Consider the following 15,186-nt stretch of genomic DNA (forward strand, 5'->3'; position numbering starts at 1 on the left):
TGCGCCCAGAGATCGTGATGTCAGCGCCGCGCGCGTCTCCTCGTTAGCGCCTCGGGCCCTACATTGGGTTTGGCCCCATCCCCCCACCCCGAAGCTAAGGCGGGCGGTAACAGCGCCCCGCTCCCACTTCATTTAGCGCTCCGCTTCCTTTCGGGGGCGGTAACCCAATTTATCGCGAGGGCCGAGATTTCTGCGTCTGCCGCAATTTCCAGGTCAGTGCCTTTTAAATGTGGCGATACGGAATGGCTGAGGAAGAGCAGACAAGCTGGTGGAGAATTTGCTCAGAGGGTTAATCAGTGTGTCGCATTTGCTTTTTGTCGTCTGACTTGTACTGGACTTTGCGACGGGATTTAAAATTTATTTTATTCCTGTGGGCTAGCATTTATTGCCCATCCCTAATTGCCCTTGAGAGGTTAATGGTGAGCCTCCTGCTTGAACCGCTGCAGTCTGTGTGGTGAAGGTGCTCAACAGGGCTGTTAGGGAGGGAGTTTCAGGATTTTCACCCAGCAACGATGAAGGAGCGGACAATATATTTCCAAGTCAGGACGGTGTGTGACTTGGAGGGGAACTTGGAGTTGGTAATGTTCCCACGCGCCTGCTGCCCTTGTCCTTCTAGGAGGTAGAGGTCGCGGGTTCGGGAGGTGCTGCCGAAGAAGCCTTGGTGAGTTGCTGCAGTGCATCTTGTAGATGGTGCACACTGCAGCCACAGTGCGCCGGTGGTGGAGGGAGTGAATGTTAAAGATGATGGCTGGGGTGCCAATCAAGCATCCTGGATGGTACAAAAATTTCAGCTTTGTTATGCAATTATCCCATTCTCGTTGCCAAATGTTATGTTTTCAGTACGACATCACAAACACACAGGCTCTAAGATGGCTGATAATGTTAGGAAGCCTAGTCAGGTGACTCTCTCTTTATTGTTGTAAACAGCAATGGCTGCAGTGCCACAGTAGTCCACTGAGTAGAGCTGTATACATTACACTTGAGTGTTGTTGGAGCTGCATTTACCCAGACAAGTGGGGAGTATTCCATCACTCTCCTGACTTGTGCCTTGTAGATGGCGAAAGCAGTTCATTTTGTCATGGGATTGCTGGATGGAAACGGCAAGTCATCATTGGTTATAAAATAATTTTTTTCCCCTGTTGCCACCCCCCCCCCCCCCCATCCTCACGGCTCGCCCTCCCCCGTCCCCTTTCCCATTCCAAGGGGGCTCTGAGTTCACCATTAATGGCTCCATCATTGTGCAGCGGAGATTGACTAACACTTGGATTGGGCAGAGATGGAACCCACGACCTTTCTCGACCGTAAGGCTCAAAGACATAGCGGATAAACTCACTGCGGCATTGGTGGCGGGCAAGCCCTTCACCTGCACTAAAGAATTAATGGCAATTGGCAGCAGCGTACACTTCCCCACCCACTCTTGGGAACACCTGGCCCAAGACCGCTGAAAGTGGAGGAGGTGCATCCGGGAAGGCGCCGAACACCTCGAGCCTCTTCACCGGGAGCACGCGGGAGCCAAGTACAGACAGCGGGAGGAGCGCACGACAACCCAGACTCCCCACCCACCCGCCCCCTTCGACCACTGTCTGCCCCACCTGTGACAGAGACTGTCGGTCCTGCATTGGTCTCATCCGTCACCTTCGAACCCCTTTTCAGTGCGGAAGCAAGTCATCCTCGACTCCGGGGGGACTGCCTAAGAAGAGAAAGAAGACCGCTTCTACAGTGCTCCTCACAGACTGAGAGATAGCCTTCAAGAGCTTTGCGAGGCGGAGGTGGGTGCCAAGCAGAAAGTGTTGCCAATGTGAGGCGAGAGTGTTTTTAATGATCCGATTGTGGGCTGGGCGTGTGCATGAAGCCGGGCTCCTATTGCTTTACGCCTGCTCGGTGCTGTGGAGGATTCAGGCAGCTGCCTTTAATTAGGGCTGTTCATTTGCGTTCGTCCTGCAGCAAATTATCCTGTTTTCCACGGAGTTCCAACTGATTCCGCAGGCAGGTTTTTGGCTGCCTTGCTCAACTCTGCGGCTGAGTCACGTGGCCAGGCATTTCAATGCACAAGTGGCTCATCCAACCTTTTCCTTACGTTGCACCAGGATATCGAAATGTTTGGACAATATTTTTTTTTTGCAATTTGTCCCCTTTCTCCCCGAGGCATTAGTTGCCCACAGTATTTTGGCCAAATAGGAATTCACCGCTTGCTGATGGTTTATTGGGCCATATGTGACCTTGGGAAAGGGTATGAAAACTGTTCCCAGTGGCTGAATGGACACAGCTTTACAGTGATTGGCCAAAGAAACAGAGGCGATATGAGGAAAAAACCTTTTTACGCAGCGAGTGGTTAAGATTTGGCACGCGCTGCCTGAAAGGATGGTGGAGGCAGACTCAACAGCAGCCTTCAAAAGGGAGTTGGATAAATACTTGAAGGAGAACAAAGTGCAGGGATGTGGGGAAAGGGCAGAGGGAGTGGGACTAACTGGGTTGCTCGTCGAAAGAGCCGGTTCAGACTCGATGGGCCGCATGGCCTCCTTGTGCTGTACTGTTCTATGATTCGATGAAACATAGAAACATAGAAAGTAGATGCAGGAGTAGGCCATTCAGCCCTTCGAGCCTGCACCGCCATTCAATGAGATCGTGGCTGATCATTCACCTCAGTACCCCTTTCCTGCTTTCTCTCCATACCCCTTGATCCCTTTAGCCTTAAGGGCCATATCTTACTCCCTCTTGAATATATCCTATGTGACCTTCAAAGGAGGTATGTGATCTTGGGAGGGGCTATGTTATTTTGGGAGGGTGTATCTGACCTTGGGAGGGGCTATGTGACCTTGGGAGGGCTATGTGACCTTGGGAGTGGCTATGTGACCTTAGGAGGGAGTATGTGATCTTGAGAGAGGGTATGTGACCTTGGGAGAGGGTATGTGACCTTGGGAGAGGGTATGTGACCTTGGGAGAGGGTATGTGACCTTGGGAGGGTATGGGACCATGGGAAATGGTACATGACCTTGGGAGGGGGTATGTGACCATGGGAAATGGTATGTGACCTTGGGAGGGGCTATGTGACCTTGGGAGGGGTTATGTGACCTTGGGAGGGGGTATGAGACCATGGGAGGGGGTATGTGACCTTGGGAGGGGTTATGGTGACCTTGGGAGGGGGTATGAGACCATGGAAGGGGTATGTGACCTTGCGAGGGGTATGTGACCTTGGGAGGGGCTATGTGACCTTGGGAGGGTTTATGTGACCTTGGGAGGAGGTATGTGACCTTGGGAGGGAGAATGTGGCCTTGGCAGAGGGTATTGACCTTGGGAGGGAGTATGAGACCATGGGAAAGAGTATTTGACCTTGGGAGGGGGTATGTGACCATGGGAAATGGTATGTGACCTTGGGAGGGGTATGTGACCTTGGGAGAGGGTATTGACCTTGGGAGTGGGTATGAGACCATGGGAAAGAGTATGTGACCTTGGGAGAGGGTATGTGACTCGGCCCCCACTCGGTAAACATGCAATGTGAAATGATGAGCTGGGCCTGTTAGCTCAACAACAACAACAACTTGTATTTATATAGCGCCTTTAACGTAGTGAAACCTCCCAAGGTGCTTCACAAGAGTATTATGAGATAAAAATTTGACCCCGAGTCGCATAAGTAGAAATTAGGACAGATGAACAAAAGCTTGGTCAGAGGTGTAGGTTTTAAGGAGCATCTTCAAGGAGGAAAGAGAGGCGGAGAGGTTTAGGCAGGGAGTTCGAGAGCTTGGGGCCCAGGCAACAGAAGGCACGGCTGCCAATGGTTGAGCAATTATAATCAGGGATGCTCAGGATGGCAGAATTAGAGGAGCACAGATATCTTGGGGGGTTAGAAACATAGAAAATAGGTGCAGGAGTAGGCCATTCGGTTGTGGGGCTGGAGGAGATTACAGAGATAGGGAGAGGGCGAGGCCACGGAGGGATTTGTAAATAAGGATGAGAATTTTGAAATCGAGACGTTGCTTAACTGGAAGCTAATATAGGTCAGTGAGCAAAAGGATGATGGGTGACGGGGACACGGGCAGCCAGGTTTTGGATCACTTCTAGCTTACGTTGGGTAGCATGTGGGAGGCCAGCCAGGAGTGCATTGGAGTAGAAAAGTCTAGAGGAAACCAAGGCCTGGCTGAGAGCTTCAGCAGCGGATGAGCTGAGACAAGGGCGGAGACGGGCGATGTTACAGAGGTGGAAATAGGCGGTCTTAGTCATGCTGCAGATATGTGCTCGAAAACTCATTTCAGGGTTAAATATGACACCAAGGTTGTGAACAGTGTGGTTGAGCCTCAGACAGAAGTTGGGGAGAGGGATGGAGTCACTGGCTGGGGAGCGGAGTTTGTGGCGGGGACCGAAAACAGTGGCAATTAGGGATGGGCAATAAATGCTGGCCTTGCCAGCAACATCCATGGTCGCCGACGTGAGCAAATTATTTTTAAAAGCCTGTGCCGTCAGTGGCATCCCTTTGGAGCGGGCAACTCAGCCGACCTGTGCCACGGAAGCTCAATGCCCGTCGCATTCTCAGCGGATGGTGTCTCTGACTGAATCAACTGAGCACTCCGCTTCCCCATTGGCCTGCCACCACGTAACCTTGCCAGCAATGTCATCAAGACCGCAGCTCGGATTTTAGCTGAATATAAAAATGAACCGAGCGTGTTGACGTTTACGGATCATTGAAAAAGTATTTCAAGCAATCCAGGTGGAACGTCACTAGAAAGGCTTAGCACTGTCAGACTCATTTAATGGGAAGACACAAGGCCGAAGCCTCATCCAGGAATAGGCCTGCGTGTACACCTGCTGGGCCTTGCCGAATTCCTTCACCATTGTTTTCCGCAGTTGGTTGTTAAAACAAGCTTAGTGTGCTGCGTGTTTTTCTACGGACCTTTCAGAGGAGGAATGGTCTGTTCCAAATGTGGATGTTTTAAGCTTATTGTTTTGCAATCCAAGTCTCGGCATGCTGGTTCATTTTCATAACTGCATCTGGAGAAAATAGTGCCAATTCTTTACTAATTGTGGGCTTCTTCCAGTGCGCTTCAAGAGAAAATGAATTCTATTTAGGGCATCAGATTTCTGGATCATTTCTCCCCTGCTGGCTCTTGCCAAGGTTCACAGATACCAGCAGCCCTCTCCCCTCCCTCTGTCGGCCCTTTCAGTACATAGTCCAATGGTCACTATTTCGAAGAAGAGCAGGGAAGATCTCCCCGGTGTTCTAGCCAATATTTAACCCTCAACCAACACCTAAGACAGATGATCGGGTCATTTATCTCATTGCTGTTTGTGGGAGCTTGCTGCGTGCAAATTGGCTGCCGTGTTCCCTACATTACAACAGTGACTACACTTCAAAAAAGTGCTTCATTGCCTGTAAGGGGTCCTGGGGCAGTGAAAGGCTCTATTAAATGCAAATTATTTTTTCTTCGGGGGAATCATAACTGAGCCCAATCCTCTCCTTACCCAATATCATTATTAGAATGTCAGCCGTAGCTCAGTGGTAACACTCTCACCTTTGAGTCAGAAGCTTGTGGGTTCAAGTCCCACTCCAGAGACTTGAGCATAATAAATCCAGGCTGACACTCCAGTGCGGTGCTAAGGGTGCGCTGCATTGTCGGAGATGCCATCTATCGGATGAGATGTTAAACCAAGACCCTGTCTGCCCTCTCAAGTGAACGTAAAAGGCACTATTTCGAAGAAAAGCAGTGGAATTATCCCCGGTGTGCTAGCCAATATTTATCCCTCAAAAAACAGATTAACTGGTCATTATCACAGTGCTGTTGACCAATAAAGTACTTTTTAAAGCATAGTCACTGTTGTAATGTAGGATTGCACACAGCAAGCTCCCACAAACAGCAATGTGATAATGACCAGATAATCTGTTTTAGTGATGCTGATTGAGGGATAAATATTGACAAAGACAACATCTCATCTGAAAGACAGCACCTCCAACAGTGCAGCACTGCCTCAGCACTGCACTGGAGTGTCAGCCTGGATATTTGTGCTGAAGTTTCTGGAGTGGAACTCGAACTTATAACCTTCATAAGCTCAGAAGTGTGGGTACTACCCACTGAGCCACACGCTAACACTCAGCAATCAAGGCTAGAATAAATGTCTTTATTTGAAAGGGTTGTTAGAGACGACAAAGCTTTGTCACAGGGAGTGGTTTGAGGCAGCGACCACGGTGGGGGGGAAATTGCGGTCGGAGGCTTCCTGCGGGCAAACGCTTCCGACCGGGAATTTTTTTACGAAAATACCTGGTGGTCACGGAGGAATGTAGGATTGCGCTCGGAGGCCTAGTTTCACAGTCCAGCGTACGGAACATGTCTTCCAGGATCGGATGTGTGTCCTGGGATCACATGGGCCTGGACCACCAATCACTATGTAGTATTCTCATTCATAGTAAGCGCCATTACTATCAATGAGAATACCCCTAAAATCAAATAAAACACAAACATAAATTCAAAAAACACTTCACTTTTTTTAATTAGTAGGAATTGAGTTAAATTAAATGTTCTGGAGAAAAAAACATTTTGAAATTTATTTTAAAATGTTTTAATGGTGTTAAAAATAAAGTTACCTTGATGGACAGGGTTTTTAATATAAATATAAGTAGTAACATTTAATTTTTCTATGTTTTAAAGCTCTTATGCTGGTAAAAGTTAGCTTTAGGTCTGCTTTTACCAGGCTTAGGGTTTTGAAAGACATTCGCTGGGCAAATCGCCCAAATCTCCGCCCGCGAATGACCACCTCCCGGGGATGCGTGCGCTCTGCCAAAAGAAATTTTGACAGATTGCCAAAGCTGGTTCTCAGCAAGAACCGGCATTTGCGAGGCCTCTTCAAGTGCGTGTGCCATCGTACACACCTGGAGAGGACGCAATGTTCAGGCCACTTATTGGAAAATTGGATAAATAGTTGAAGGTACAGGGCTGTGGGGAAGCCTGAGGTTGCGGAGTTAGTGCTTATGGTCTACAGGGCTGTGGTGATACCCGCCCTCCTGTATGGCTCAGAGACATGGATCATGTACAGTCAAAACCTCAAATTGCTGGAGAAATACCACCAACAATGTCTCCGCAAGATCCTGCAAATCCCCTGGGAGGACAGATGCACCACGTTAGCGTCCTCGACCAGGCCAACATCCCCAGCATTGAAGCACTGACCACACTCGACCAGCTCCGCTGGGCGAGCCACATTGTTCGCATGCCTGACACAAAACTCCCAAAGCAAGCGCTCTACTCGGAACTCCTACACGGCAGGCGAGCCTCAGGTGGGCAGAGGAAACATTTCAAAGACACACTCAAAGCCTCCTTGATAAAGTGCAACATCCCCACCGACACCTGGGAGTCCCTGGCCAAAGACCACCCTAAGTGGAGGAAGAGCATCCGGGAGGGAGCTGAGCACCTCGAGTCTCGTCGCTGAGAGCATGCAGAAAACAAGCGCAGGCAGTGGAAGGAGCGTGCGGCAAATCAGACTCCCCACCCAACCTTTCCTTCAACCACTGTCTGTCCCACCTGTGACAGAGACTGTAATTCCCATATTGGGCTGTTGAGTCACCTGAGAACTCACTTTTGGAGTGGAAGCAAGTCTTCCTCAATTTCGGGGGACTGCCGATGATGATAAGTGTTGCATTGTCTCTGGCAAAGAGCCGATACAGACTCGCAGTGCTGGAGGGGACGCGATTGTTTCCCGGGGCAACTGGGTAACACGAGGGCAAGCGGAGAGGCGATAAGGTCCAGCGCTTGACTGCTGGTGGTTAGTGGCTGTGGCCGACGGCGGGATTGTTCACAGAGGGGTGGCCTCCCCTTTGGAGAGGGAGGAAGAGGACACGTGCCTTCACAGGGTAGAAGGTAAAAGGAGATGAGAAGGAGAAAGCTTTACTTTGTGTGTGTCTTCAATCAAGGAGGAGGGGAGAGAAATAAAGCGTGCAGAGGGACAGTTCAGCTAGAGATGGTCTTGTGCCAAATGGGCACTGATTTGAGTGCTGTTTGCTTGCAGCCAGCCATTAATGAGATCTCACATACTGTGGGATTAGTGAAGCCCTGTAAATCTACAAGAGTGGGGATAATAAATTCTCAATGCTGACAGCAGAAAAACCCTTTCCTTAAACTACCGCGGCTTTTGTTCAACAGAGTCCACATCGCAGACAAGATACTCGTGACTAAGAAACCTATAGGAGAAGTTTTAATTTGTGGTTTGGGTCCAAGTCCAACTCAGACATGCAAAGAAGGCAAAACAGCCAGGCAAGCCCTTGATGGAAAATTCTTGTACGAGCTCGTCAAACTGATTTTTTTTTTGTTGTTGAAAGAATAAACAGATTTCCTTCAGTCCCTTGAGAGCCCATTAGTACAATGAGGAAACCCTGCCCTTTCAGTAGAAACATCGAAACAGGAGGAGGCCATTCAGCCCCTCGAGCTGTTCCGCCATTCAATTAGATCACGGCTGATCTGTATCTCAACTCCATCTACCCGTCTTGGTTCCATAACCCTTAATACCCATCGCTGAACAAAAATCTATCAATCTCGCAGGAGATGGTAGAATGGGAGATCAGAGCTGAGATTGATGCTACCCATATATGTTTTGGGGTTTGATCCTACCCATATATGTTTTGGGGTTTGATCCTACCCATATATGTTTTGGGGTTTGATCCTACCCATATATGTTTTGGGGTTTGATCCTACCCATATATGTTTTGGGGTTTGATCCTACCCATGTACGTTTTGGGGTTTGATCCTACCCATATATGTTTTGGGGTTTGATCCTACCCATATATGTTTTGGGGTTTGATCCTACCCATATATGTTTTGGGGTTTGATCCTACCCATATATGTTTTGGGGTTTGATGCTACCCATATATGTTTTGGGGTTTGATCCTACCCATATATGTTTTGGGGTTTGACCCTACCCATATATGTTCTTGGGTTTGATCCTACCCATATATGTTTTGGGGTTTGATGCTACCCATATATGTTTTGGGGTTTGATCCTACCCATATATGTTTTTGAGTTTGATCCTACCCATATATGTTTTGGGGTTTGATGCTACCCATATATGTTTTGGGGTTTGATCCTACCCATGTACGTTTTGGGGTTCACATGCACAAATCTTCGAAGACAGCAGCGCAAGTTGATAAGGCTGTTAAAAAAATCATATATGGGACCTTTGCCTTTATTAATCGAGGCATGGAGTATTAGAGGCATTGAGTATAAAAGCCAGGAAGCTATGCTAAACATTTATAAAACACTGGTTCAGCCTCAGCTGGAGTATTGTGTCCAATTCTGGGCACCGCACTTTAGGAAGGATGGGAGGGCGCAGAGGAGGTTTACGTGAATTAGACATATTTTATGGCCAAGAACATGCATGTGTTTGTTCTGGTCCTTGTCTCTATTTTTTTTAATTTGCTCTCACCAGAGGGAGAGGTGAGGAGAATATGTATTTTTTTACAGAGTTGCTCTGATCTGGAATGCGCTGCCTGAAAGGGCTGTGGAAGCAGATTCAATAGCAACTTTCAGAAGGCGAAATTGGATAAGTACTCAAAAAGAAAAAAAATTGCTGGGCTATAGGGAAAGAGCAGGGTGAGTGGGAATAACTGGATTGCTAATTCGAAGAGTAAGCACGTGCAACGTGGACCGAATGGCCTCCTTCTGTGCTGTATGATGATTCCATGTGGCACAAGTGGCACTTCCAGCTGGGTAGTGATCAGGAGCAAGAGCCATAACCTCTTACGTTTGTTTAATTGCCCCCCTCCCCTAACCCAGGGACACTGAACCTTATTGCAGAGGTGCTAACTCAGTACAGACCAGGGGTCGAGGCTGGGCCCTTCCTGCCCTCACTGGCTCACTGCCTCAGCCAGTTGGCCCTTCAAGGGGGAAACGCGATTTCATTCTGTTGCCTCCAGTGTTGTCCTTTTTGTGAATAAAAACAGCAAGGAGACATTGAGTTGCCTCAGTCTTATCAAAAAAAAGCCTAACCAAAGAGTCCCCTTTGGGGTACAACTAATCTTCCACCCTCCATAAACTTGAGCTCATCCAAAACGCTGCAGCCTATCACAACCCTGTGCCCGCTGACCGACATTGGCTCCCAACTCCTCAATTTTAAAATTCTCCTCCTTGTTTACAAATCCCTCCATGGCCTCGCCCCTTCCCTATCTCTGTAATCGCCTCCAGCCACGCAACCCTGCGAGATCTCTGCACTCCTCCAATTCTGGCCTCTAGTGTATCCCCGATTTTAATCGCTACACCATTGGTGGCCGTGCCTTTTAGCTGCCGGGGCTCAAAGCTCTGGAATTCCCTCCCTAAACTTCTCCGCCGTTCTACCTCTCTCTCCTTTACGACGCTCCTTAAAACTTACCTCTTTGGCCAAGTCTGTCCTAATAGTCTGTCGAGTGTGGTCAGTGCTTTGATTCTAGGGTTGTTGGCCTGATCGAGAACAGTGACATCGTGTGTCTATCCTCCCAGGGGATTTGAAGGATCTTGCGGCGGCATCGTTGGTGATATTTCTCCAGCGATTTGAGGATTTGAGGCAGGCCACATTGTCCCGACACAAGACTCCCAAAGCAAGCATAGAAAACATAGAAAATAGGTGCAGAAGTAGGCCATTCGGCCCTTCGATCCTGCACCACCATTCAGTATGATCATGGCACTCTACTTGGAACTCCTACACGACAAGCGAGCCCCAGGTGCGCAGGGGAAACGTTACAAGGACACCCTCGAAGCCTACCTGATAAAGTGCAGCAACCCCACCGATACCTGGGAATCCCTGGCTAAAGACCACCCTAAGTGGAGGAAGAGCATCCGGGAGGGCACTGAGTACCTCGAGTCTCATCGCTGAGAGCATGCAGAAAACAAGCGCAGGCAGCGGAAGGAGCGTGCGGCAAACCAGGCTCCCCACCCACCCTTTCCTTCAACCATTATCTGTCCCACCTGTGACAGAGACTGTAATTCCCGCATTGGACTGTACAGTCACCTGAGAACAAGTCTTCCTCGATTTCGAGGGACTGCCTATGATGATAATGATGATGATGAATAGTCTGTCCTTTAAGGTGCTCGTTAAAACCTATCTCTTGGACCGTGCTTTTGGTCAGCTGTCCTTGTGTGGCTTGGTGTCAAATTTTGTTTGAGAATGAAGCGTCTTTGGACTAATATTCCCTTTAAGCTGCGTGGTCACACAGCTTTCCAGGGTTCCAACGCAGCCGGCTTGCCGGCTTTTCAATGCAAAAACTGTGAATGAACGGTACTTTGAATGGTCCATTAAGCCCCTCAAAAGAGCTGTGAGGCGCCCAAACAAATTACAGGGAACATTGCTTGGGATGTCTTACCACTTTATAAGTGTTATATAAATACAAGTTGTTGATGTAATAAGAAACTAAACAATAAAAAACAACATGGGACATTTAGAAAATGAATAATGTTATTAGTGAGATCCACCTCGCTACACTACACTGGACCACTTCTGTGCTATATGTCAATGATTTAGACTCAAATGTAGGGGGTATGATTAAGCAGTTTGCACATGATACAAAAATTGGTTGCGTGGTTGATAAAGAAGAAGAAAGCTGCGGACTGAAGGAAGATATCAATGAACTGGTCAGGTGGCAAATGCAATTCAATCCGGAGTGAGTCAAGAGTTATGGGGAGCGGGCGGGGAAGTGTAGTCGAGGCCAGGATCAGTTCTGCCATGATCTTATTGAATGGCGGAGCAGGCTCAAGGGGCCAAATGGCGCACTCCTGCTCCTATTTCTTATGTTCTTATGTAAAAGTGTGAGGTGATGCATTTGGGGAGGGCTAACAAGGCAAGGGAATACACATTAAATGGTAGGACACCAGGGAGTGTAGAGGAACAGAGGGATCTTGGAGAGCATGTGCACTGATCCCTGAAGGTAGCAGGATAGGTAGATAAGGTGGTAATGAAGGCATACGGGATACTTGCGTTTATTAGCCAATACATAGAATATAAGAGCAGTGGGGTTATGCTTGAACTCTATAAAACACTAGTTAGGCCACAGCTAGAGTACTGCATGCAGTTCTGGCCACCACATTAAAGGAAAGATGTGATTGCACTAGAGTGGGTACAGAGGAGATTTATAAGGATGTTGTCTGGACTGGAGAATTTTAGCTATGAGGAAAGATTGAACAGGCTAGGGTTGTTTTCTTTGGACAGAGGAGGCTGAGGGGAGACCTAATTGAGGTGTATAAAATTATGAGGGGTCTAGATAGAGTGGATAGGAAGGACCTATTTCTCTTAGCCGAGGGGGTCAACAACCAGGAGGCGTAGATTCAAAGTAGTTGGTAGGAGATTTGGAGGGGATTTGAGGAGAATTTATTTTACCCAGAGGGTGGTGAGGGTCTGAAACTCACTGCCTGAAAGGGTGGTAGAGGCAGAAACCCTCACAGCATTTATAATGTACTTGGATGTGCACTTGAAGTGCCGTAACCTACAGGGCTACGGACCTAGAGCTGGAAAGTGGGATTAGGCTGGATAGCTCTTGGTCGGCCGGCACGGACAAGATGGGCCGAGTGGCCTTCTCCCGTGCTGTAAATCTCTACGCTTCTACGGTGCTATGACTACACACTCCAGTCCCCGCCGGTTGCAGAAGGCATCAAGCGTATTGGCAAACTCTTTCTCCAGGGCCAACCGGGTAGGGACAAGACCGTGGAAGAGAGGCAGGCCAACTGGAGCGACCACCTCTCCTTCCCCCTCCCCAACCCCTCCACCTCCCCCCCCGGGGCAGCGGCCAACCTGGGCCTGAAGGTGGCCACCTTGGCCAAGCCCCGGGGGGGTAGACCCCGAGGAGTGTTACTGCCTTATAAAGCACTACTGCTGGATTCTGTTGGCAATGCTGTCTTGCAGCGGAGGAAGACCACACACACACACACACACACACACGTGTAGGCTACAAGATTCACCAGTTCAAGCTTCGCTGCGTTCGCGCTTAACATAAAGATTTATACTCCCCTGAGGAAGCTTTCGCAGACGCTGTTTAAATGGCCACAGTGATATCTGTTTCTGTAGAATGCGGCCTCAGGCAGCTGTCAACATGATTCATTCCCTCACATGGCGTGCTTGAACCGTCTCAATTTGTGAACGTTTTTTTTTTAACGTAGGCGGGCAATCTCTGGCACTTTTTCTCCAATGTTGCACTTGGCCCAGTTGCTAGATAACACAAACAAAAAAAGAGAGAAGGACCTTGTGTCTCTACAGCGCGTTTCACTGCCTCTATATTGCTCAAAGCGCTTTGCAGCCAACAAAGTACTTTTGAAGTATAGTCACTGCTTTTTAAAAATTAAATGTAGAACAAGGGGGCATAGTCTCAGAATACGGGGCCGCCCATTTAAAACAGAAATGAGGAGGAATTTCTTCTCTCAGAGGGTCGTGAATTTTTGGAATTCTCTGCCCCAGAGAGCTGTGGAGGCTGGGTCGTTGAATATATTTAAGGCGGAGATAGACAGATTTCTGAGCCATAAGGGAGTAAAGGGTTATGGGGAGTGGGCGGGGAAGTGGAGCTGAGGCCAGGATCGGATCAGCCATGATCTTATTGAATGGCGGAGCAGGCTCGAGGGGCCGAATGGCCTACTCCTGCTCCTATTTCTGATGTTCTTATGTGGGCCAGCATTTATTGCCCATCCCTCATTGCCCATGAGAAGGTGGTGGTGAGCCACCTTCTTGAACCACAGAGGGGCAGTTAAGAGTCAATCTCATTGCTGTGGGTCTGGAGTCACGTGTCGGCCAGACCGGGTAAGGACGGCAGATTCCCTTCCCTAAAGGACAGTAGTGAATCAGATGGGTTTTTACGAAATCCGGTAGTTTCATGGTCACCATTACTGATATTAGCCAAATGTATTTAATTAACTAAATTTAAATTCCACAGCTATTGTAATGTAGGAAACACCGTATTCAATGTGCGCACAGAAAGATCCCACAAACAGCAACGTGATAATGACCAGATAATCTGTTTTAGTGATCTTGGTCAAAGGATAAATATTGGCCCCAGGACACCGGACATAACTCCCCGGCTCTTCTTCGAAATAGTGCTGTGGGATCTTTTACATCCACCTGAGAGAGCAGACGGGGCCTCGGTTTAACGTCTCATCCGAAAGATGGCACCTCCGACAGTGCAGCGCACCCTCAGCACTGCACTGGAGTGTCAGCCTGGATTTTGTGCTCAGGTCTCAGGAGTATGACTTGACCCTGCAACCTATACTGTGCATTTACGCGTATATATGTGTGCATGTGTGAGTATGTGCACGAATGTCGGCGTGTGTCTATGTGTGTTTTTGTATGTGTGTGTGTGTGAGTGTGTGCGTGTTTGTGAATGTGTGTACTAAAGTGTGAGTACAACACATTGCCTCGTGGAGTCATTCATAAGTGCATTACAGACATATTATCTGAATGGCGGCAGATTAGGAAAAGGGGAGGTGCAACGAGATCTGGGTGTCATGGTACATCAGTCACTGAAAGTTGGCATGCAAGTACAGCAGGCGGTGAAGAAGGTAAATGGTATGTTGGCCTTCATAGCTAGGGATTTAAGTATAGGAGCAGGGAGGTCTTACTTCAGTTGTACAGGGCCTTGGTGAGGCCTCACCTAGAATACTGTGTTCAGTTTTGGTCTCCTAATCTGAGGAAGGACATTCTTGCTATTGAGGGAGTGCAGCGAAGGTTCACCAGACTGATTCCCGGGATGACAGGACTGACATATGAGGAGAGATTGGATCGCCTGGGCCTGTATTCACTGGAGTTTAGAAGGATGAGAGGGGATCTTATAGAAACATATAAAATTCTGACTGGTCTGGACAAGTTAGATGCAGGAAGAATGTTCCCGATGTTGGGGAAGTCCAGAACCAGGGGACACAGTCTAAGGATAAGGGGTAAGCCATTTAGGACTGAGATGAGGAGAAATGTATTCACTCAGAGAGTTGTTAACCTGTGGAATTCTTCACCACAGAAAGTTGTTGATGCCAGTTCATTGGATATATTCAAGAGGGAGTTAGATATGGTCCTTACGGCTAAAGGGATCAAGGGGTATGGAGAGAAAGCAGGAAAGGGGTACTGAGGTGAATGATCAGCCATGACCTTATTGAATGGTGGTGCAGGCTCGAAGGGCCGAATGGCCTACTCCTGCACCTAATTTCTATGTTTCTATGTTTCTATAACAATATTGGTGTAATTTGAGACATGACGTGTGGCAAGTGTAGCGATGCT

At 48.3% G+C, this 15,186-nt stretch overlaps 1 protein-coding gene across 5 annotated transcripts in view; it reads left to right on the forward strand.

Moving 5' to 3' along the window:
- The window catches only part of palld (palladin, cytoskeletal associated protein), a 508,296-nt gene that overhangs the window by 353,776 nt on the left and 139,334 nt on the right, over positions 1-15,186 (forward strand). The window lies entirely within an intron of this gene.

Source organism: Pristiophorus japonicus, chromosome 1 (genome assembly GCF_044704955.1).
Source record: "Pristiophorus japonicus isolate sPriJap1 chromosome 1, sPriJap1.hap1, whole genome shotgun sequence".
Classification (NCBI taxonomy): Eukaryota; Metazoa; Chordata; class Chondrichthyes; family Pristiophoridae; genus Pristiophorus; species Pristiophorus japonicus.